The sequence below is a fragment of the Podarcis filfolensis genome (assembly GCF_964270895.1).
Source record: "Podarcis filfolensis genome assembly, chromosome: 16".
NCBI classification, from domain to species: Eukaryota; Metazoa; Chordata; class Lepidosauria; order Squamata; family Lacertidae; genus Podarcis; species Podarcis filfolensis.
In genome coordinates, this window is record NC_139620.1 from 17,900,040 (window position 1) to 17,924,574 (window position 24,535).

Consider the following 24,535-nt stretch of genomic DNA (forward strand, 5'->3'; position numbering starts at 1 on the left):
TGCTTGCAGGAAGAACCCAGCTCTCTCAGCCGCATGGTCTGAGATGGTCATGTAAAGCTGTGTGGGGTGTCAGATATGTTGGTCAGAGAGTGGGTACATCTATCTATATCTATCTAGATCAAGCCTCCCCAAACTCGGCCCTCCAGATGTTTTGGGACTACAACTCCCATCAAGCCTAGCTAACAGGACCAGTGGTCAGGGATGATGGGAATTGTAGTCCCAAAACATCTGGAGGGCCGAGTTTGAGGCTCTAGATATAAAATTGTCAAGCACTTCAGTGAGGGCAGACGATTCAGACTTTTATAGGGGGCAGAATTCACACCAGAGACCCCTGAGATGAAGTGTATGTATGCTGGGGTGGGGGAAAACCAGCACAATCTGCCCCCAAAATTCTTTTATGGAGGGAAGGGCTCTTGGAACAAGGGAAAATCTGACTGTCCTGTTGACCAGGAAGGAAAGAAAGGGGTACGTGAGCCAGCCCTATCCAATAATCCTCTGGGACATACTCTGTGCTCTTGCTTTGCACAATGCCCCCTGCCCTTGAACTCTATGCTTCCTCAGAGCCTTTTATGGGCTTTGGGCTGATTCAAGCAACGGTTTCTGAACCAGGTTCTAAAAGCGTCTTGGTGACTGTAGTGTTGGCTATCAGGATCAGTAATTGCAGGCACCAGCAGAGAGGTGTTTCCAGCACTCTCAGTGCCCTGGCAGGAGATGCCAGGCCTTGCTACATCAGGGAAGGGGTAAGAATGCTAGAGTTGGAAACGGGGTTTCCCACAGGTGGGGAGGGCAGCTGCTACAGGCAGCTACAGGCTGATCTGGCTGAGACTGGCTCACAAGCTGCATTGGCAGTTGAAGTGAAGCTAACAAGGAGCTTCCTCAGGCTTTGCCTGGAGATTACTCACTTCCATTCCCCTCTTTGCTGGTGGTGGAACTGAAACTTGAAATTAGTTGATTGGTCAGTCAAATCTGGTAGGTTTGTAAGTCAGGGTGTCGTGAGCCCTGATTTGGGTCTCTTTTCATAACTCAAACAGAGATGGATTATGAACTGAATATTTTCCGTGCTTGCATGGTTGCAGAACGAAGAGCAGATCAACACCATACTTTTAAAGCACATCGAATGCACCTTTAAAGCACATGGCTTCCCCAAAAGAACCCTGGGAACCGTAGTTCCCCCTGCTTGCAGAGCTACAGTTCCCAGCATCCTTTAACAAGCTGCAGCTCCCAGGATTCTTTGGGAGGAACCATGAGCTTTAAATGTGTTTTGGATGTGTGGTGTGGATCTGCCCTAAGCAGCCAACCCCCACTACCATTGCATGTGCTCAGTTGTTTGCTGCCCTTTAATTTCTAAAGGAAATGGAAACGTCCCATTTGCACGTGAGAAGTGTTGGTTTCACTCGAACTATTTGCCAAAGGGAGCCAATCCATTTGAGCTGTGGCTCCCTGCCAATCTACCGTTGTAAACCTGCAGGCCTCCAGGCCTCTTGATTTGGCCCTTTTCCAGGCCATACCCTTTCCTCAGACCACACCCCTTACCAGCCCTGTTCTACCCCATCCTCAAGTGCTTTTGCCTGGCTGGAATGTGCCCTTGAGTTGCGGGAGCGTCTCATTTCCCTAAGGTGAAGGCTAGACAAACACCTGACTTCAGCTGAGCGTAGGGCAAGAGCCACATCCATAGCTCCACCCACTTTTAGCCTCTTGCCTTAATAAAAATAATAATTTTTTATTTATATCCCGCCCTCCCCAGCCGAAGCCGGGCTCAGAGCGGCTAACAATAAAAGTAACACAGCATTCTAAAATCAATTCATTCTAAAATCATTCAAAATCAAATTAATGGCAACCATTGGGCTAGAGTTCTGTGAGGATTACCAAAGGAGGGGGTCAGACTCTGCCTTGGCCAAAGGCCTGGTGGAACAGCTCTGTCTTGCAGGCCCTGTGGAAAGATGTCATGTCCCGCACGGCCCTAGGCTCTTGTGACAAAGCATTCCACCAGATCGGGGCCACAGCTGAAAAAGCCCTGGCTCTGGTTGAGACCAGCCTAACCTCTCTGTGGCCTGGGACCTCCAAGATGTTTTTGTTTGAAGACCGTAGGTTCCTCCGTGGAACATACCAGGAGAGGCGGTCCCGTAGGTACGAGGGTCCTAGGCCGTATAGGGCTTTAAAGGTTAAAACCAGCACCTTAAACCTGATCCTGTACTCCACCGGGAGCCAGTGCAGCTGGTATAGCACTGGGTGAATGTGATCCCGCAGCGAGGACCCCGTAAGGAGTCTCGCCACGGCATTCTGCACCTGCTGGAGTTTCTGGGTCAGTCTCAAGGGCAGCCCCACGTAGAGTGAGTTACAATAATCAAGTCTACCTTGCCCCAAACTGGCAGGTAGCCCCCAGACGGCTGCAGAGGAGGGGATGTGGCCCTCAAGCTGGAAAGCACATGTAATAATAAGCAGTCCGGGAAGGGTGAATCAGGAGATGTGACGCTGCAACGCGAGGGGAGGAAAAGAGCAGCATGTGACGCGTGCAGCCTTTGCAAGATGCATTTGGGTAATGCAAGCACGGAGCTCCGAAGATACTTTGAAGCCCTGTAATAGGAGAGGGTTTTCCTCATGGTTTATTATGCTGGATTCGTAACACAGTGAGCAAATGGTGAGGAGGTTGTTTCGCTCATCCCTTCTCATTACAGAGATGAGCGCTCTCGCTCTCTTCTGTGCAGGATCTGCCCATCAGCTGCCTTTTCCCCCCTTCATGGGAGGGGGATGGAGAATAACAGGGGCTTGCCCTCTGCAAGAAGGCCGTCCTTCCTTCCATTATGGATACATTACTATCTATTCTATGGGTATAACAACCAGCATTTGTGCATCGTATTTTAGAAGTGCAGCAGGCTCCTGTCACCCTTAAACCAGTTCTGGTCTTGCTGTTATCCCCATATTCCAGATGAAAGACTGAGGCATAGTTCCCAGTGCAAGGGAACCTTGTTTGTTGTAGCAGAGGCAGGGTTGCCAACATTTTTACTGGCCCTTGTTCCTCTCCCTTTAGCAGCAGAAATTAAATAGCTGCTGGCATGCTGAAATCTAGCAGGCGGACCTCTTCCTGGCATGGAGGTTTTCAATGGGGAAAGGCTTCAAACCTGATAAATTGATGCATGCTGACAGCTGCCAAGGGCGCAAAAGGGGAGCCAGATTTCTTCTTTTTGCAAGACTTGGCATTTGCACCAGGGGACTCTGAAGTTTGTGGCCACACTACCAAGCCTTTTGAATCGGAACTTGCAGGAATACCCCCCGAAGGCTAAAAATACACTAGCTGAAAACTTTGAGCTGAGCCTTGATGGTTTGCCCTGGGAAGGAGGAATGCCTTTTAACGTCCTTTCCTGTGGCAGGGGCCCAGCCCAAAACAATGGCAAGTGGTTCAAAATGCTGTGCGGCCCTGTTTCTCGGCCAACGGTGCACGGCAGACTGTGAAATCCGGCCGGGGCTAACCTAGTTTTCCTGCGTTACTACAAGGAACTTTCTGTCTTGCTTCTGGGACAGGCTCTGCTCCCTTCCCCCCTGCCAACCTCTGAGCTTTCCCCCCGCCTTCCAGACAATGTGCTCAGCGATTCACATCCTCCATGAGGCCTTCTCAGAGGAAAAGCAGTGGCTGGTGTGGGGCTGGGTTGCCGCCAAAGCTCAGGGCGTTTGGCCTTCATCTGACAAGGAGCACAATGCAAACCCCTCACCCCACTTATGGTGTCAAAGAGACGGCAAAGTCTGGAGTCCACGCTGTTCCCATCCAGGTGGACACTAAGTTAGGGATGCTTCTGAAATTCTCCTCATCTGACTTTGGGATTGGATTGGAGAGTTCTGGGTGGCATCAGAAACCCTCCTTTTGGTCCCATTTATGTATAAAAAATGTCCAAACCATGCTCAGTCTGCTATCACTTTCAGTTCCTCAGGGACTTTCTCCCCCAGTCCTCTGAAAGTGGATGTTGCAATACACAAAACACCAACTCTGGACAAGGGCTGTAGCTCGGTGATCCAGGAGAGCATGAGACTTTTAATCTCAGGCTTGTGGGTTCAAGCCCCACATTGGGCAAAAGATTCCTGCATTGCAGGGGGTTGCACTCTCGTGACTCTCGTGGTCCTTTCCAACTCTACAATTCTATGATTCTGTGCAGGAGGGCCTCGGTTCCATCCCCAATGGCATCTCCAAGTAGGGCTTGGAAAAAGTCTCTGTACGAAACCCTGGCAAGCCGCTGCCAGCCAGTGCAGGCACTACTGAGCTAGATGAACCACTGATCTGACTTGGTAAACAGCTTCCGAACCATCCTGGTATGAGGACACTGCAACCAAGTCAGAATTCCTTGGGTGCAGTTAAAAAAAAAAAAAGCTGCAGCTGAAAAGTTGTGGCACAGGGTCCAAATCTGGAATGAACTTGAGAAATCATTCTAGTTCAACCAGAATTTGAGAGGCATGGGCAGATCAAGAAAGGAATGGGTTGCAAATTTGCGGATACGCATGTATATATTCGCATTTGACTAAGGCTAGAGCAGACAAAAACATTTTTTCTTTACCCAGACAATCAGAAGCAGTTTGAAATAGGAATGACTCTGGGTTCATGGTTTGTGCTGGAAGGGTTCCCAAGCTTTATTGCACCTGGAGGCATATTTTGAAATCTAAGGAGCTGGTGTGGGCTGCTGCCCATTTCACGGACAAAAAATATATTGTGATACTCAGGACCCTTCCCCCAAAGCAAAGCACTATACCCCACCCCCTGCCCCAAATAAAGCACAGACAAAACAGCAAGCAACGCCTCCTCCGAAAGATTGCATTTGGTCCCTGGACTAAATGCCCTCATTACTAAATGCCCCTCATTTAGAAAGTCTCTGCATGCAGAAATCTAGCCTGCCAAGTTCCAGCTTTGCCTCTTCCCTGAAGCACTTGTATTTTGGGGGGGGGGAGAGTAATTATTTGCAGAGAATGTTCCATCATATGAGATCTTCCCACCTCTTCATTTAGAAGTGGTACAGCTTGGACACAGGTTGAGAACTCCATGAAAATGAGACCCGAGTGAGAAGGAGATATGTTGAATGCCTGACTCTGTAGAGCAGGAGTGAGGGACCTTTGGCCTGCCAGATGAGGCTGAACTAAAACTCCCATCAGTCTCAGGAAGCATGGGCAGTGGCCAAGGATGATGGGAGTTGTGGTCCAGCAACATCTGGGGGGCCTTAGGTTCCCCACATCTTAATGTACTAGTGGAAAACAATGGAGTTGAGGTGCGCAGTGTCAATCCCATCTGTGGAACACACCTTCAAGAGTTAAAAGAAAGTCCTTCTTCACAAAGCACTTAGTTAGACTATGGAACTCCTTCCCACAGGAGGCAGTGGTGGCCACCGACTTGGATGGCTTCAAAAGAGGATTGTTCAGATTCATGGAGGAGAGTCGGCTAACGATGACTAGCCATGATGTCTATGTTCTGCCACCACAGTTGGAAGAAGTAATGCTTCTGAAAACCAGTCCCTGGAAGCCACAGGAGGGGAGAAATCTCCTGTGCTCAGGTCCTGCTTACTGGTTTCCCCTCATATCTTTGGTTGGTCACCGTGAGAACAGGATGCCAGACTAGATGGGCCAATGGCCTTAAGTTCTTAATCTCCACTTTCCCCTTGATTTAGCTAACCAGCCAGGTGCAAAAAGCCACAAGAGCGGGTTTCCTCACAAGTGTCGAGAACCTTTTGAATGTTCGCCAAGGAAGGGACGCTCCCCCCACCCCTGCAAAAAAAAGGGGGGGAAGTATGGTATAATAGAGTCTCGTGACAAAATAATTACAGTGTTCGATCAATTCCAGGAGATCTGCATTGGAGCCAAAACTGAGACGCACGTGAGTGGTGATGGGCACAGATTAATTTTAGCCTTGATAAAGTGAGTAGGGTGATCGTCACTCCATCTAGTTTCCTCTACCTGGGAGCAGCTCTTTTTTTGTTTTTTGTTTTAAAGGCTTTCCCCCAGATGTGTTCTGTGAGATTCTTTCACCCACAGATGCCCATCCTGAGACCTTCTGCATACAAATCCAGCAATCTACAGCTGCACAACGGCTCTCTGCAAGGGGTCCTTATATACTAAATGATGATGATGATGATGATGATGATGATTATTATTATTATTATTATTATTTATACCCCACCCATCTGGCTGGGTTTTCCCAGCCACTCTGGGCAGCTGCCAGTAGAATATTAAAAACACAATAAAACATCAAACATTAAAAACTTCCCTAAACAGGGCAGCCTTCAGATGTCTTCTAAAAGTCAGATTGTTGTTTATTTCCTTGACATCTGATGGGAGGGCGTTCCACAGGGCGGGCGCCAGTACCGAGAAGGCCCTCTGCCTGGTTCCCTGTAACCTCACTTCTTGCAGTGAGGGAACTGCCAGAAGGACCTCGGAGCTGGGCCTCAGTGTCCAGGCTGAACGATGGGGGTGGAGATGCTCCTTCAGGTATACTGGGCCGAGGGCAACACCCCCACCTGCCGAATTCCTCTCGCCAGGTCCCAAGATCACCACCAGGTCTCTTGAGGCTCAATCGTTGAGATTTGTGAGGCGGAGCCTGGAGCTGAGGGCGGGGTCTCAGTTTTGGGGGAGAAGCCTGATAGGGAGTGGCAGCAGGTAGCACTTGCACTCTCAAGGGAGGAGCTTGGTGGTGATGGACATGAAGTGAAGAGGGAAAGCTCTCTGACCAAGCAGAGAATTGCCTGTTCCCTCAGCAGTATACCTAAGGACTGATCCCTGAATTGGTCAGTAGTGCTCTTGTGCTGAACTGTCTGGAATGCCAGAGGATCTGGGTGTCTGTCAGCCTGTTCTCCCACATGGTGCCCGCCCTCCCCGCCTGTCTTTCTTCCCCATATTTGAAGCACACCCATGTTTTTGTTTGCTTGTGTTGTGCTGATGTATCCACTACTGTTGAAACTCCCAGGGTTGGGTTGAACGAAAGATTTCCCCCTACCTGAGATATTTCTTCTGATAACCTGCTAGGTGAGATACGCCCGCCCACCAAAGCCCCACCTTGGGGTGCAGTGAGTGGAGGCATTCCAGGCGAGGTTCCAAAAGAGAGCATGAGCCAGTCAACATAACGGCACTTATTTATTTTACTGTATTTCGTAAAATTTGTACGCCGCTTGATTGCAAGGAAAAAAAACCCTTGAAGAAGTTTGCCAAAAGAATGAACAGTAAAACTATCAATAAAAACTGCTATTTGAAATATTCAAAAAGTAATTAAAATTCACAATGAGCCTCGTTAAACACCTGTCAATGTTCTACGTATCTGAGTAGGCTTGTCTGACCAAAAGCTCTTTCAGCATTCCTCACCATCCCTTGCCTTTTTTTGCTTTTAGAATTGCCCCCCACCACTCTTCCTCCATGATTGATTCAGATCAGTTTGTTAAACATGGATGCCTCTGGGAAGCTCCAGGGCCAACCGGAAGGTGGGCGGAGAGACAGGGGACACTTTTGTGTTCGGGCCCAGAGTCAGCAGTGGCCCCAAAACCTGCACTTTATTTTTAATTATTTTAAAAAGCAAGTTTCTAGTCCTCATAGAACAAAAGTTATGTAGCAAAATTTTCAGGTGCCACTTGAAGCGATTGCTTTGTGAGGAGCCTGCTGCTGTGTTTTTAGACAATGTGTAAACTGACAGATAAAATTGATGCAGGGAATTGGACTAGATGACCCAGATCCCTTCCAACTCTAAAATTCTATGATTCTGTCGAGAAATAGCAGTCTTACACACGCACCAGGAAGACCTCAAAGCAGCTTCAAAATGAACCAGGAAGTCCAGATGATGGAGAAAGGGCTTAATGGTTTGTTTTGGGTCTTGCTTGGCGAGTCTGTCTCTTTCTCTAGATTCAGATAGTGGAGAAGGGATTGCCTAGTTCATTTTGAAGCTAGTTGGTTTTTTTTAAAAAATCTTCCCTGGAAATGAAATTGTGGCCTGGAGAGCAGAATCCCTGTGACTTGTGCAAAATTGTGTCCACCCAAAACCAAAAGGCAGGAGTGAAGGCAGGCAGTCTTGCTGTTTTGAATTCAGGTTTGATTTTATTCCGATTTTCCATTCATATATGCATGTTTATTTCTTTTCTACCAACATATGCATTTTATGCACGCCTTCCCCTAATATAGGCATCTTGCACACATTATTTGCTTGGAGAACTGAATCCCAGGATTTGGGGAAGTGTGAATTTCAAAGGATAGCCGAGTTTTGGTTTACCTTGCATTTCGGGAAGTGCAGATTAGGTAGGTTCCCCCTTAAAATATGAATCAACCCAAATATCTCCCCCTCTTCCCCACTCTGTCTTCAGAAGCAGCAGGGTCTTTGGAAACTGTCCATCATCACAATTCTATTTAGAACTTAAGAGTGTTTAATCAGATGAACACTTGTGTCCTGATTGTGCGCATGTTTTCTTAGGAGCAAGTGTATACAAGATTGATGTCAAACAGGAAAAGTTGTTTTTCCTGTCTGTCTTTCATCCTTGGACATGGGATTGTGGCTGTAAACCTATGTGGACTTACTCTGGAGTAGGGATGTGGGAGAAATTTGATTCAGATCTCATTTGAAGCTGTATCAATCAAATTCACACTATCTGAAACTGTACTGACAGTCCTATATAGGGAAGCTTTTAATGTATGATGTTTTACTGTGTTTGGTGTTTAAATTTGTTGGAAGCTGCCCAGAGTGGCTGGGGAAACCAAGTCAGATAGGTAGCACAACAACAACAAGCAAAACACCATTGTCCTTTGAAATTTTCACGTACAGTGGTACCTCGGGTTACAGACACTTCAGGTTACAGGCTCCGCTATCTCAGAAATAGTACCTCGGGTTAAGAACTTTGCTTCAGGATGAGAACAGAAATCGCGTGGTGGCGGCAGCGGGAGGCCCCATTAGCTAAAGTGGTACCTCAGGTTAAGAACAGTTTCAGGTTAAGAACGGACCTCCAGAACGAATTAAGTTCTTAACCTGAGGTACCACTGTATCTGAAATAGTTATGCAGTTCACCAGCCAAGAAATGCTTACAAAAACGCATCTATTAGGGGAAAGTGTGAGTAAAAATGAATACATTGTGTTAGAGGAACTCTGCTTGCAGAATGTGTACATTAGTTAAAACTGCATATAAAAATGTGTTTATTGGGAGAAATTCGCAGTAGAATGCTGATGAATTTTCCTCACATGTTGCTGCAAAATGTGGAGGCCTGAGTTTAATACTGGAAAAATGAGAGCCCAAGAGAACTGAAATGGACAGATCCTTTCTGTCCTTACACTGGAGTAAGCCCCACTGAAGTTTGTAGAATTGCTTCTCCCCAAAAGCCTGAACAGGGACAGCATCGTTTATTTCCAGGGGGACGTATCAGAAGACAGGGGATGCCCTTAAGAATCTGGGGCAGGTGGCATTCATGGCATGAAACATTTGGAGAATAGTAGGAAGAGCCAAAGCTCAGCGGTAGAGCTCATGTTTTGCCTGGGGTCTCCAGGCTAGGGCTAGGAATACCGCCTCTCTGCAACGCTGGAGAGGTTTTATTTTCACCCTTTTAGTTGATGAGCTGTTTCACAAGCGTTTTGTTTCGGTTAACATGCCCCAATCTTCATGGCATCAGGTTGATCAACTTGATTTTTGCATTATCTTTCGAGGAGCACGCATGACCTCTTTTTCGAAGCTGTAGCCTATTCAAAACCTAACCTCGTGGTGGTGGGGAGTCCATCTGGAGTGGGTGACTTCCAACTTTTAAAAACACATGTCATTGTTGCTCGAGTTGCTGCCCAGTGCTGCTGCCATTGGTTGCCACCAGTTGATGTCACAGACAAGATGAGCACCAAAGGGTTGGGTCTTAGTGACAGGGGTCAGAGCAAGGATAGCTGCAAAGCAGGGGAGCAAAGCAGACAGAAGACAGAGAAATGAGCCTGAGGGAAAGGGTAAGTGGTGAAGGAGAAGAACTTGAGGATGGACAGGGGAAAGAGCAATTTAGCCTGGGGAGGTAGGCAAAGGGGAGGTGGGGGCCTGGGGAAAAGGCATTTAAAAGGATGAGCAAAGAAGGCAGAAATATTTGCCCTGTAGATTTCCCCCCCCCCCCAAAAAAAAACCAGCAGGTTGTGGGTCTGTTCTGGAAATGCTGCTGCCCTCCCTTCAGAAACCATGTTTTAGGTGAGGAGGACGATTTCTCCTCCTGCAGGAGTACAGTTTTTTCATCCATTTGCGTATAAATCCATGTTCTTTGTAGTATGCTGATTTATTTTTCCTTTGGGGATATGTGTGTTACTAATCCTCCACACTGAGAGCTCGTTTTGGTTGTGAAGGTAGTTGCGGATTCTCCAAACATATAAGCAACATTGTCCAGAGATCTTCTCTGTATCTCCACTCCTCTAAATCCATCCAGAGAGTCCTGTGGGTGGCATCTGAGAGGCTTGTGGTTTAGGGTTCCTGAGCTTCCCATAGACAAGGGCTGGAAGTGAGGCCTCTGGTAAAGGAGGCGTCTAACTACCCAAGAGCCATGATTTCTGTTGCCGTAAATTGGCTGTCTTTAGGATTCCGTAGGACATTTCCTTGGATTCCCAATGTGGTGCCCATGGGCATCATGGCACCCTTGAAACACCCCCCCAACTTGGCACATGAGTAGGCCCACTACATCTCCCATTTATTTTATTTTTGTGGGCGGCACTGGGCTGGCTGGAAAGTGCATATATACAGTCTTGTCCAACCTCCTTACCTACTTTCTCCACAATGCCTCTGGGCCCCACATGCGAGTCTCCTTTGTTTTGTTGCATGGTGTGTATTTTGTCTGGTTTTGTTTTATTTTGCTTGGTTTGTAGGTGTTTTCCCTTTAGGAGGGGTGTTCAGTTGAGGGGAGTGTTTGTTTTGTGGGTGGGTTGCCTGCTTTATTGGGCTCTGTGTTACTTGCTTTGGAGGGTGTGTTTGGTTTTTTTTTAACCTAGGCTGATCCACACTTACCTTTTGCCTCTGTTTTCAGGCACAGGGCCACGCTTTAAAGCTCTGTATCCAATTGCTCTTTGTTTTGCTCCAGAGCTTTCCTAACAAAAAACTGTTCCTTAGTGCTCAATCAGACCAAACAGCAATTCGGGTTTTCCACATGTAGCTGTTTGCTCCGATTCAGCTTTAAAGAGCAAGTTTTTGCAGGAAAAGCTCAGGAGCAAAAAAGAAAAAGGGAGCTCAGACACAGAGCTTTAAGACTCGAACTGAGTCTGGAAAGAGCAGAGCAAAAGGTAAGTGTGAAAAAGCCCCTAGTTTTGTTGTGTGGATGTGTCTGAACATCACCACTTATTTGTCTGTGAAATGGGTATTTTGTGCTGCCCATGCCTGTTTCTTAGATTTCCAAATGTACCCCCAAGCCCCACAAAAGAGGTGAAGACCCCTGACTCTTTGGGCCTCCGTTCATTGATATAACAGCCTTTTAGTGAAATCCTTTTATAAGTTGTATTTTGAATTAACATGTTCTACAATCTGTGGGAGAATTGGGGGGGGGGGAGGGGAGAGAGACTCACGCAGCTAAAGCTTTGAAAACAACCCGTCCTTCTGTTTTTCAGAGAGAATTCTGGAACTGAGTCGTTGCTCTTCTTGTGTGTCCTTACTGTGCCTAGAGACGCAGCTGTCAAATGAACAGGGGTTTATGAGGTAATTAACGGTGATGGGGTGGAGAGAAACAGATCCTTAGTTGTGACGCTATTGTCTTCTCATTTTGAAATAAGAATAGTTATAATAATACAGCCAAACTTCCCCCCTCCCTGGTGAGGCTGTCATATGAAGATGGATCATGCATGGTTCGTTTATTTACCTGATCGGTTTCTTTTTATAGAAAATAAACACACACACCATTTTTGTTCAGCTCTAGTTACCTTGGCTTGCCAACTTTTGTCCTTGCCTCTGCTCCTGTGCTGTTTGAAACAGCTTGACACACTCGCAGATATTAAACAGGTGCAGCTTTTCCTCGTATAGCTTCCTCTCGCCATGCCAGGGAAAACTTTTGCCTGCTGAATTTGTGCGTGGAGCAGGCAGAGGAGCAGGGCGAACAAAGCTGTGCGAAAAAAGTTGACTACCTGAATGCCAGGCCAAACAGGAAGGTGTGAGAACAGTTCTGAATGGCTTTCCTTTCTGAAGGACCCTCTAGGGAAAGGGAGTTCCATGCTTATGGGACAACTGCTGGAAATCCTCCAAGAACTGGGAATCTGGTGGATGTGGGGTGTGTTCATGTGACCACCTTTGAGTACACTGAAGCTGTCCATCCCCCTGGTGCATTTCACAGCTCTCCCTTCCCCAACCTGTTGACATCAGCACAGCTTCATTAATCTCAGAATCATTCCTTTGGTGCTCACCTTAGCAGGTGAGGTCTTTGCCCCCCCTGCACAGGTGTTCCCACTTTGGCTGGAGACCAAATAGGAATGGCTTAAGGACTCCAACCACTCTGAAGCTGGTTTGAGAAACAATGCGTCAAACGGTATTATGGTATTTTAGAACAAAGCACAGGATACATATGAATTTTGGATTGTATTCTGCGAGCACAGGAGCACAGTGAATGCACAGCAAACAGGAATGTGAAAACAGTCTTGGTCTGCAACCTGCCCCCTGGCACTGACCCACCCAAGTGCTCCAGGAAGGCCTTCACGGGAACCTTCTCAGTCCAAAAGCAGCTCAAAATCCCCCTCCTTGAGTGGTGTGCGAAGCAGCTTGTGTGAGGCGGGCACCGCCTTTGCTGCCAAAGGAAAGGCCCCTGGATGTGTTGAGACTCGCTGCCTGTGTTGCTCCACCAAGGAGAGAGAACGAGAGGATGGGGTGGACTTTCTGGTTTCCTGACTCACAGCGAGTGACAGCAGCAGCCCGCTCTCTCTGGGGAGAGCATTCTGGGCACTTTCCAGTCGGAACGGGGTTCCAGCAAAGGCACAGCTCTGGAGGAGGAGGAGGAAGAAGAAGAAGAGAGCCATTTATTTGCAAGAAAACAGACTGGAGTTTCCTTGAGCCAGGAAGCCAGGTCTTCATCTGGGAGAGCTGCCTGGGGAGATTGTGGCTGAGGGGGAACTTTGCCTGCCTCGGTCCAAGAGGCTACTGCAGAACTGGTTTGGCCCAGAAGCCATCATTGCTGCAGCCAGCCAACCAAGGCCTCCATCGCCAAAGGGTGGATTCATTTTCTGTTCCACAGAAGGATGCCCACAAATGCAGCCTGGCCTCCACACCCTCCCGGAAAGGTAACAGATGCCCCCTCCTCTTCCTCAGTCTTCGCTGGGTGTGCAAGTTTGACGTTTGTGTTTGGTGGCACTGTCAGGGCAGGACTTATGGCAGAGGTCCAGGGCCCCACTCAGCAAGAGGGCCCGCCAAATGCGGCAGGGCCGGCCTGCCGCACTTCAAGGTGCGCTGCCATCTAAACAAGAGCATGCTTTTAAAGCCAGAGTCTGAAATGACCCCGGTGCACCACTGTCCATGTTGCCAAGTCACAGGGTTTGAGTTCTAGGTGGCTTTTGGTCTGGCATGGGAGGAAGACTGGGCTTCATAGTAATGGTCTCTCTTTCCTGAGCCAGCTGTGAGATTTGTGGGAGGGGGCTGCAGCCAATGCACCCTCCTCAAGGGAGCCCTTTTCACCTACAAAGTGCAGGCTCTGCTTCCACAGTCGGAGGCAGTAATGCTTCTGAATGCCAGTTGGGTGGGAGAAAGTGCTCTTGTTTGCGTGTCCTCCTTGGGGGTTTCCCATTGGAGATCTGATTGGCCACTGTGAGGACAGGATGCTGGGCTAGATGGACCACTGACCTGATCCTGCAGGCACTTCTTATGCTCTTATGATAATGGAGGGTGGGAGGGCTGCCCTTTTCCTAGTCCTAGCAAACATCTGGTGTCCCCCTTCACTGTGGCATTTTTGTCCTCCTGGGGCCTTCCAGATGTTGTGGACTGCAGCTTCCATCAGCCTCAGTGGTCAGAGGTGATGACAAATGGTCATTTCCAGAGGATAATGCTGGGGGATGTCATTCAGCCCCATGGTGCCTTCAGTGTGGAGTTCCTCAGTGTTCAAACTTATCGCCCATGCTGTTTAACTGCATCTACATGAAACCACTGAGTGGGGTCATCTGGAGTTTTGGAGTACATTGTCAGCAATATGCTGGTGACACGTAGTTCTACTTCTCCTTTTCTTCTGCAGCTGTGGCCGTGGATGTGGTGGACCATTGTTTTGCCTTGGTCATGAACTGGATGAGAGTCAATAAACTGAAGCTCAATCCAGATACAACTGAAGCACTGTTAGTGGGTGGTTCCCTAGACCAGATGGATGGGAGACGGCCTGCTCTTGATGGGGTTACACTTCCTCTGAAAGAGCAGGTATGTAGCTTGGGGGTGGATGTGGATCCATTGCTGTCACTTGAGGCTCAAATGGCCTTGAGGGCATGGAGTGTCTTCCATCAGCTTCAGCTGGTGGCCTAGCTATGCCCCATCTGTTGTCTATGCTCTAGTAACCTGTGCATAGACTATGCTCTGGTAACATTACGGCAATGTGTAATGCTGTGTACATTGGGCTGCCTCTGAAGATGGTTCGGAAACTTCAGCCAGTGCAGAATTTGGTGGCCAGGTTGCTCACCGGTGCAAAACTGTTTGAGCATATAATGCCATTCCTAGCCCAACTGCACTGGCTGCCAAATAGTTTCTGGGCCCAATTCAAAGTGCTGGTCGTGACCTATAAAGCCTTAAATGGCTCAGGACCGCAATACCCTAAGGGCCGCCTCTCCCCATATGAACTGGACCCTGAGATCAGCATCCAAGGCCCTTCTTTGTGTGCCTCCTCCACAAGAGGTATGGAGGGCGGCAACACAAGAAGGGCCCTTTTCTGTGGTGGAATGCCCTCACCAGGGAGACTCGCCTGACGCTTTCACTACATATCTTTTGGTGCCTGTCGAAAGCATCCCTCTTCATCCAGACCTATGGCTGATTAAAACATCTGTGACCTTTAAAATGTTTTTGAAGGGGCTGTTACTGTTTTTCTTTCTTGGGGTGTTATTATTTTATGTATTTTGTGTTTTTATCCTGTAAACTGCCCTGTGATCTTTGGATGAAGGGCAGTGTATAAATTTAATAAATGAGGAAAATAAGAAAAATCCATCTATATGGGTTCTTTCCCTTTCTGTATAAAGTTAAGGGTGCAGCGGGGATTCTAGGCCACGTTCATACCATACATTTATACTACTATGATGCTGCTTTAAACAGTCATGGCATCTCCCCCCCCCAAAGAATTCTGGGTATGGAGAGTTGTCAGGAGGCCCCCTATTCCTCTCCCTGAGCTACAATCCCTGGAGTTCCCTATGAAAAAGGATTGACTGCTAAACCACTCTGGAAAAATGTAGCTCTGTGAGGAGAACAGAGGTCTCCTAACAACTCTCAGCACTCTTCATGAACTACAGTTCCCATCATCCTTTGAGAGGAGACCCTGACTGTTCAAAGTCGTGTATAAGTGCTTTAAATGTATGATGTGAATGTGGCCCTAGTATTTTGGTAGCCGTTAGTACAGAGCTATAGGGTAAAATTTATTCTAGGTTGGCGTAGAATACAGACGTGACTTCATCTAGAAACCTCATTTCCCCCTTCTCCTACTTCTGCTTGCGCTCTGTAAACTCCCTACCCACGCTCCCACTGTGGGCACGCCACTTCTCAGAAGCGTCACACTATTTGCCCGTCTGTTCAGTAATTTTGTTATTACTAAGCAGACGGCCCCAAAATATGGTGAATCTGGCTCCCCTTTGCTTATGCTCCCAGTTATGTCAGTACAGATACTCTAGATTTGCCCAGTGCAGTTGTAGAGTTTGTCATAATGTTATGCGTAAGCCCCCTGCCCCAGCTGGGGGAAAAAGCTGTATAATTGTGGCTGTTTAGAACTGCTTTTTCTTTAGGGTTGTTTTCTGAGTACATTGGCAATTATGCTGTGTACTACTTTTCTTGTATCCTTTGAATGCTGCGTTTTTTACAGCTGCTGTTCATGAACTTTGAGCACAGAAAAAGTCAGAATCACAAGACAAGATAGTTTTGGGCTTGGCAGAAGCAGCTGGGAGAGTCAATGACCTCCCAAACTTTTCCCCTCTGGATTTAACACTTAATTTAATGCCCAAGGAAAATATAAAACAAGGGTTGTTTTATAACCACAAAGTCCAGGCATCAGAGTGTATGGGAACAAGTAGGAGGAGAGGGAAATAAGAGGCAAAGGAAATGTGCCAAATGTGGCATGTTTCCTCTCTTCCAAATAACCACAGTTATTCCCATTTTGTGAAAGTGTCAGAGAGGATCATTTGGCCAGGACTGTACAGGGCAGTCTTTGTCAACCTGGTGCCCTCTAGATGTTTTGGATTGCAAGCCCCCGTCCAAAACAACTGAGGGCACCAGGTTGGCAAAGGCTGATAGAAGTCCTTGACAGATTTGCAGCACCAGCAAAAGGAACCGAAGTTTTTTCCAGGGCTAAATATCTGCCTCAAGGTTAAAAGTTTGAAAGCAGGGAGAGAAAGGATGAGTGTGAGAAAATGCATGTAGTATTTTCACATACCTGAGCTTCACATTTGCTTTTGGGCTTCTCTGACTCTATTTATGTAGACATGCAACTGTAGTTAATGCAGCAAAAGGGTCTATATAACAAGAATAAGTGTTTTGTCCAATGTATCAGAAGCTCCAGGGGATGGCCAGGAAATTCATGGCTTTTCTGCCCTCTGGATGTTGTGAACTACATCTTCCACCAGCCTGGTTGCCATGTGGGGATGATTTAATACATGTACATTATCGTTACATTTAAAGCATTTATATCTTGCATTCGTGCCTTGATATGAGCCACCAACAAAAGACAGATACTGAACCTGACCCACACTGACATTGGCTGTAGCTTCAAAAACTTGTGCTTGAGCCTTGCTCCCCCCCCCCCCATTCCTTTCTCCTCATGTGCCATGCCTTTTTAGATTGTGAGCCTGCAGGCCGCGACCCTCTTGGAAGTGATTTTTGTAAGCTGCTCTTGAGAGCCTTTGTGGCTAAGGGACGTGGCATAAATGCTGCGAATCAATAACACCTGGATGAACAGTCTTAATTGTTATAAGGCGGGAGGCAGCCCTCTCTCTCCCTGCAATCCCGGGTTCAGACACGGGCCCCAGCCTAATTCTGCTGACCCAGCTCAAGTTCTCCATTCATACGACAAGTGAATGTTAAACAGAAGTGGAGTTTGGTGCCTTGTGGGTGAAAATGTCCCCTGGTGATGATGGCGAGAGCTCTGGTGTGTGTTTATGTTTCTGCGGTGCTTGACTAGAAAGAGCCTCAGCGGGAGGGCTGCTCTTACTGAAAGAGAAGAGGATGGGCATGGAGAAAGCACCAGAAGGAGGGAGTGATGGAAGCGTGGCTGAGGGGACACGTGGGGAGCCAGTCTGTTCCCTGGGAAGAACAGCGGAGCTGGGCAGGAGAAGAAAAGAGGTACCCAGAGCAGAAGGAAGCCCATCCATGTGCTGTTTCAATTCTGGGGGAAGAATGACAAGTGCTAGAAGAAGAGATGCTGGAACGAACCATGAACGCCTCCCTTGTTCTCTTATCCTGGCAATGGTGTCCACCTGAAAGGTGCCAGTACTGTCCTAAGTTCCAATGAGTTCCAGCTGGGGGAGGAAAGCCCTGAGAAGGATATATATTTTTGTTGGCTGTGATATGATAAATGCATTGCTCGTCTGCAGTGCGTATGTGCAGCCCACTCTCTTCTCCCTACAGAGATTTAGGAGTGGTTCAAAAACCTGCCAGATTTGTTTGACCAGGACGAAAGAGCTGGGGCTTGCAACAGAGGACCTACAGGGCTGGGCTGGCTTCAGCCTCTCGCCTCCTCAAGAGATGGGAACACCAGTTTAGGTTTATCTCTCCGTTTCTCGTTTTTCCAGTCTTAAGATGGAAAGGACACACTCTGCATCAGTTGAATTTCTTTTTTTAAAAAAAATATTGATGAAAATTTGTCAGGTTTGCACCATGCATTCCTCCTAATATGCACATTTTTAACGGGAACGTTTAGGGGACTTGTCTAGCCCCCCACGTCCACTGGCTGCACACTGCTGGTGTCAGCACACTAAAGTCCTGATTCCTACATCATATGGAAGGTACCTCCTGATGAAATGCTTTCTGTGGGAGGCTTTATCTTGTGGAGCATAATGATCTATTGCCTCTCTATGGAATGAGGTGATCTTTTAGGTATTGCGGCCCTGAGCGGAATAAGACAGCACCACAGCTTGAACTTGCTGCAAAAGCAAATCGAATCATGAAGCCCTCAAAACAAATTACCAAAAATTAACAAATATATTCAAATCAAAATTTTCCAAGCATAAATAATTCACTACGCTAATTTCTTTTAAGCATTTCCTCCTGTCTCTTCCTAGCTTTGGATGTGGCAAAGTCATGAATCATGTCGGCGTAATTGAAAGATCTAACAAATTCAATCTCTGCAGCACTCAGGAGGGGATAAAGCAGCGAGGTGCGCTTGAGACATGGTGGATCAGAAGCCTTTCTTTTTTTAAAAAAAAAATCCTTTTAAAAAAGGAACATTCTCCACTATAGTGATAGTGATGGATCATTCATCTCAAATACAGACGCAATGCAGTTTCAACATTTGGGGGAGTAATTTTCCATCACAGCTGAAAGCCCTAAATCCAACCACATCTGCTTTCATTGCCTCTTCTCTCAATATCCGAGAAGGATGTGAATTTGACAATGGCTGAAATGCTTTCATTCAAATCTCCTGTAAGGTTGTCTGGGTATTTCACGCACAGATGTTCAGTCTGCACATATGGGGTGAAAATTTTGTCAGGACACGGAAACCTTTGTCAATATTGGCCTAAGCCTTCCTCTGATGTTCTGGGGCTCTCTTCAGTTCATCAGGGATTGAAGAATCTGAAGACAGTTTTGTGACTGAGATCTCACCCACACTTCCGCTTGTCCTGTGTCTAGAAAGCACGGATCCGGGGAGTTTTTGGGTTGCCCTGCCACTTTCCCTAGGAAAACCCAGTTGAGGTTTGCTCCAATTCAGTGGTAAAGATTGGGCTTTCCCAGGCAAAGCAGTGGGACAAGCAGAAGTCTGAATGAGCCTTCAATTTGTGGGCGGCAGCATCGTCACATGTCTTCTGTGGTGTGTGGCTGATTTCTGCTTTTGGTTTGTGTTCCTTCAGCCCCCAGTCTTGTCGTCAGAACTGCCCCACTATTTCCTGAGGAACGTTTTCTAGACTCCCCAGTAGGTTTACAGCAGTGAAAGCTCAGCTTGAGCACTTTGGAAGCTTAGGTGGCTTCTGCTGAATGGATCAAGTATGTCACACAAAATACCAGCCTCCAAAGTGTCCATTCTGTCCCTTTAGGATCCTTGCAACCGCCTTTTGAGATTCATCATCTTTGTTTCTCCCTAGTGCTTTGAGATTGTTATGGTGTGCATAGCTTTGCTGTTCTCCCTGAGCAGAGGTGTACCTGGTTTGGTGAAACCAGCCCCACCAGGGGCACAAAATCACCTATCCAACGATGATGTTTATGATGCATATTTGTGGGGCAATCAAACATGACGGCACATAGGTGTGCATTTTTTTTTTACCCTTCCTCCTCATCTCTCCCTCAGGCAGGACCCTTAGAGCACTTGGATTGCATAAAATGTAGTAATTTCTACTATGGCTATTGTGGTAAAGTGATTTTTTGGGGTGGGGTGGGGACACCGATATAGTTCCTTGTCAAAGGTGCAAGGACCTTAGGTAGGCCTCTGTCTCTGAGACAAATTTGGGCATCCCAGGCATTCAACTGGTAGTCAGTCTCTTAAGAGTCATCCAGTGACCGGTTCATGGAGAGAAATACTTGTATCATTCTTGAACAAATCCACCCCAAATAAAATTGCTTCCATGCACCAGTTCACAGCAAACTAGCCAACAATGGTATGTTAGGAACCAAAGCATCCCTGAATAGGCACTACCAGCCTTGGCCATAGCTTTGGCTACAATGGAGACTGATGCCTTTCCTGTTTTTTGAGCCGTCAGAGGGAAGTTTCTCCCCTGTGTGGCAACTGATGCTTCTGAAGGTCACGAAATGTTCAACTGGTCTGTTGTGTAGCACATAACACAATATGACAGTCAGCTGGTCTTCATGTGACATATCTGGCACTGATTTAACAGACACTGAAAAAGACCTCTCAGCCTTTACTCTTATTAACAATGGCTATTAGATTCTTCTTTGCTGGCAGTGCGATTAATTCCTTTGGAATGGTATCTGACAGATATCTGTCCACAGTTGGCTTGCTCCCTGATGTGAAGCATAGGGACACAGGAAGCTAACTGCCTTATACTGACTGGCAGCAGCTTGCCAGGGTTTAAGGGAAGGGCCTCAGGTTAGGACCTTACCTGAAGACACCCTGAGTTTTTGTATGAGATTCCCCGCCCCTCGAAAAAGTCATAGCACGGAATGTTACAGAACTCCAATGGTGTGCTTTGTAAATAAATAAATTAACACAAAAACAAAGTAAGTCAAATCATTGGAAGGCAACCAAAAACCATTTTTAATACTTAAAAAAAAATCATTTGGCAAGTACTAACGATAATCAATGAAATTGTTCTTGTGAAAATTACTTCAGAGTATAGTAGTCTGCAAGAAAATAGGACAACATAAAATTACAGTATTTCTTCTAAAAAAACTTCAAATTTGTTTTTTTGCGGGAGGTAAATATTTTATTGGTGATGTTGTATAAAGGGCAACCAGCTTTCCCATGATTTGCTTCTATAATCACTCGAGATTCTTGCTCTTAGATAAGATGTTATTTTTCTCATTATAGTCAAATCCCAAACATTATTAATCCAGGAGAGGGCCTTCTCTGTGGGAGCCCGTAATCGTGAAACTTCCTCCCCACAGAGAAGTGTGTTTGGCACCTTCATTATAAAGCTTCCAGCAAATGCCGAAGACTTACCTCTTAACCCTGGCTTTTGACAGGAGAGAAGTCTGATGGGTAACTACATTCCAATCCACCTATATTAATCTGAGAGGTACAAATTAGATTACTTTGCTTTGAAATGTGAACCGCATGTGTAATGGCTTTAGGGGTTGCTCATGCGTAAGTTACCGCCGCTCTGAGCTAGGTTGCCTGGTTAAACCGTTTCTCGCTGGACAGCCATCCACTCCATGGCTGTTCAGTCACTAGCAGAATCCGTCAGTCGGCGTTTCTTGAACCTCTTCCAGCAAAGAAGTTCTTTGACGCCAAGTCGCCGCCTACTTTCCCTGCGCGGAAGTCTTCTGCGCAGGGTGGGTGTGGGCAGCGGAGGACCTGTGCTCTCCTCGCTGGTCTCCTGCGAAGAGTCCTGGAGCCTCCTCTCTGCTTCCCCCATCGACCCCCCTCTATCCCTGGTGTTGCGCTGATTTTCTTCCCCAGCCAGAGACCTGCCTCTCTCCCTGCTTGGCCCCTCTCCAGCATCGCTGTGGAGCCTTGCCACCTCCTCTAGTTCCGATGGCAGTTCCCTGACAGCATGCAATTCCGATCTGCAGAAGGCCCCAGGGTCAGACCCCAATGGCGTCTTTAGGTAGGGCTGGGAGAGTTCATACCTTCCAACATTCCTCACATGAAAATAGGAATATTTCTTTCTCTTCCTCTCCCAAATTTCCTATCTGAAGAAGGGTGAGTGCCACCGTTACTACACCACCGAGACATACGTAGCACACCCACCCACCTACCCACCGTCTTTGAACCCCTTAATCCCGATTTTATTTTATTATTTGATAGATTTGCAAAAAGAAGAACACACACCAATAAATGAATTTTAGAAAGGGACAGGAATAGACACGGACACACAAAGAATTAAGAAGAAGAAGAAGAAGAAGAAGATGATGATGATGATGATGATGATGAAGAAGAAGAAGGGGCATGACTTGTTATATCAACATGCTCATGTATAACAGATGCATAAAAAGGGGTCTAGGAATGGAAAGGTGTGGCAACCTGGCCATGCAAAAAAAAGGGTTCCGTACGAAATTTGAAAACAGAAAATGAAATGACAATGCGCTCCTAATACATCACTGTCACTTTTTGGAACTAGACTTGGGTAATTCTGGCGCTCCAAAATATGGAAGGAAATGCAAATGAGGGGTGTGTCGGAAGCAGCCCCAGCTGACTGCTTCCGTTCACCCAGTAGCAGGGCTTCCATTGCTCTTCCTTGCACAACTGCTGGCTTCCCCCACTGCCTGCTTTCAAGTCATATGAAGGCTGCTGAGGCTCAGCAAAGAAGAAGCAGCTGACCCTTGCAGGCGGGCTCTGGCAATGCCAGGAAATGAGGATGACTCGGCTCTGGCTGGACCTTATCACCAGCCTGTCCTGCCTCTGTCAGCCACTTGTCACCTGCCGGCTTCTGAGGTTGATCTCTGTAACACCCAGAGCAGCAGCAGCAGGAGGAGGAGGGACAGGCAGTTGACTCAGCACTTCAAGGGCCAGGCCTGAAAGGTATTATGGGATGGGAGAAAGATGCTAATTTGGATCTGACTTGCAACATCGGTACTACTACTACTAACATCATTTGCATCTCTGTCTGTGTGTACACCCCTTTCTTAAATAATTAAAGCACATAAGCAACATTGTAGGAACCATTGCCCTAATATTTTGCTTAGGTTTTAGAGTTCTTAGCAGGTGCACTCCCCCATCTAGCTTGGAATCCCGGCCCCACTGCTAGGGGACCTTTTGCCCTGTGGTCCCAATCCAGGCCAGGGCTCCTGCACCCGTGGTTTACTCTAGAACCCATTCATGCAATTACTCAGTGCAGGAAAGGTGTCTTGTCAAGAGCTTAGCGCTTACTGTGTTTGCAACTTGAGCTGTTGTAGGCTTAATTCCACTTTGTCAGATTGTGCATTTGATTATAGTCTAGCCGGCGGCACACGACATGTGGGGTAGAGGCTAGCGTGTTGGGAATAGGACTGGAGGGAAGCAAAGGCTCAGCTTGGTGTCATCTCCAAGGGAAAAGCTCCAAGCAGTTGAAGACAAGGGTGGACTTAAGGCAGGGGCATGTGGCTGCTAGTAGGCACAGTGGCGAAATATAATGGGCTGCAGGGCCATTGCTCATCTGCATAAAATTACTTGTCTGTAATTAAGGTAATTTGAGGACATGTTTGATAAACGTGGCAGGTGCCAATGCCAGAGTTGCCAGACAGGTTGCTCTTATGCTACAGTATTGTTTTCATTATCCAACAGGGCGTTGTAATCTTGCAACACAAGGCAAATTCCTTGGGATGCTTTGGGATTACTTCTGGGCCTTCCAGGGGCAATTTAATTGGCTAAGCATCTGTGTCAAGCTTTGGTCACCTGAAGGCATAAGTTTCAGTGGATGGACAAAAAGCTCCAACCTAAACCAAGAAGGAGAATTGGGGGACCAGCTTAGACAAAGGCATGGATGTATGAGCCGGACTGCATAATGCTCAAGTAATCTCCTGGCATATGCCAATCATTTTGGAGGAGTTGCCAGTTTGAACAGAGAAACCAATAGGTGAAAGGCTGCCTGCTTGACCTTACCTCTCTTCCTGTTTGCTCTAAGTAAACTGGCTGGAGCAGGTAAAATGCGGGAGACTTTCTCCAGCACCTGGTACCCCTCTATTGTTTACAGAATCACAGAATTGTAGAGTTGGAAGGGACCACAAGGATCGTCCAGTCCAACCCTCTGCAGTGCAGGAATCTTTAAGAAACAAGAAGGCAAATTACTCCCTCTGATTTCGCAAATACCCTTGTGGTCCGATGCAATTCCTAAGCATTTTTGGTCACTGGTTTGCCAACAATGAAAAGAATTTACAATACTGTATTGAATGTCCAGTCCATCTGTGCCAAATATTGAAAAAATAATAAAGGATTGAAAAAGTAAAAAAAGAAAAGAAAGAAAACATTATTTACAGCTTATGGTGGATAAGCTTTAAACCAGCCTTCTTGTACCATGATGGGAGCCATAGCCCAAAACAGCTGAAGAACACCAGGTGGCAAAGACTGCTCTGAATTTTGTGCCAGTACCAGACCACATGGGAAGCTTATGACTTCAGATTCCCTCCTAGGTTTTTGCTACCATTTGTTTTCAGTGGATCTTTCCCACAGTCCCAGGATTAGTGGCACCTCCTTGTTTGGTGCCTTGCAGAACTCCCCGCTCCCTGCCATCTTCACCTAGGGCATGATAAATTTGTCCCTTAAGTCTTCCTCTTTTCTGCATATTTTTATTGCGAAAGTTTTTACCCTATAGAAGAATGAGAGATTCCAAACATGAAAGTGTGAAACATTAATATGGCAAATAAGATGCAAGGCTAATGCTGAAATTGAAGTAAATCAGATGCAAGCAACATCCCTTCTCTCTCCCTCCCCCCCCCCAAAAAAAATTGGTACCTGCAGTTACAACATTTCAGTTTCATTTGCCCAGGTACTATCAAAGCATTGAGATCCCTTTGTCCGCTGTTCTAGGAGAGCATCAGGGTTGAACAAAGAAACGCCTGTCTAAGAAACGCCTGAGACAGATTTGCTTTCTGTCCATGTGTTCTAACATACTCCGTGGAATGGTGCCAGGCCACAAAGAAATTCATCAGTT

General features: G+C 46.9%; 1 protein-coding gene across 16 annotated transcripts in view; it reads left to right on the forward strand.

Moving 5' to 3' along the window:
* Positions 1 to 24,535, forward strand: part of SEMA4A (semaphorin 4A) — an 80,124-nt gene that overhangs the window by 12,851 nt on the left and 42,738 nt on the right. For 7 of the 16 annotated variants that reach the window (XM_083590043.1, XM_083590030.1, XM_083590039.1 and 4 more), the window contains one exon: positions 11,543 to 11,630. The exons of 7 other annotated variants lie outside the window; for them this stretch is intronic. The gene's annotated coding sequence lies outside the window, so the exon portion shown is untranslated. Of the gene's footprint in view, positions 1 to 11,542; positions 11,631 to 12,813; positions 13,196 to 22,301; positions 22,429 to 24,535 lie in introns of those variants that run through there. 2 more of the 16 variants (XM_083590036.1, XM_083590037.1) reach the window with 2 other exon arrangements.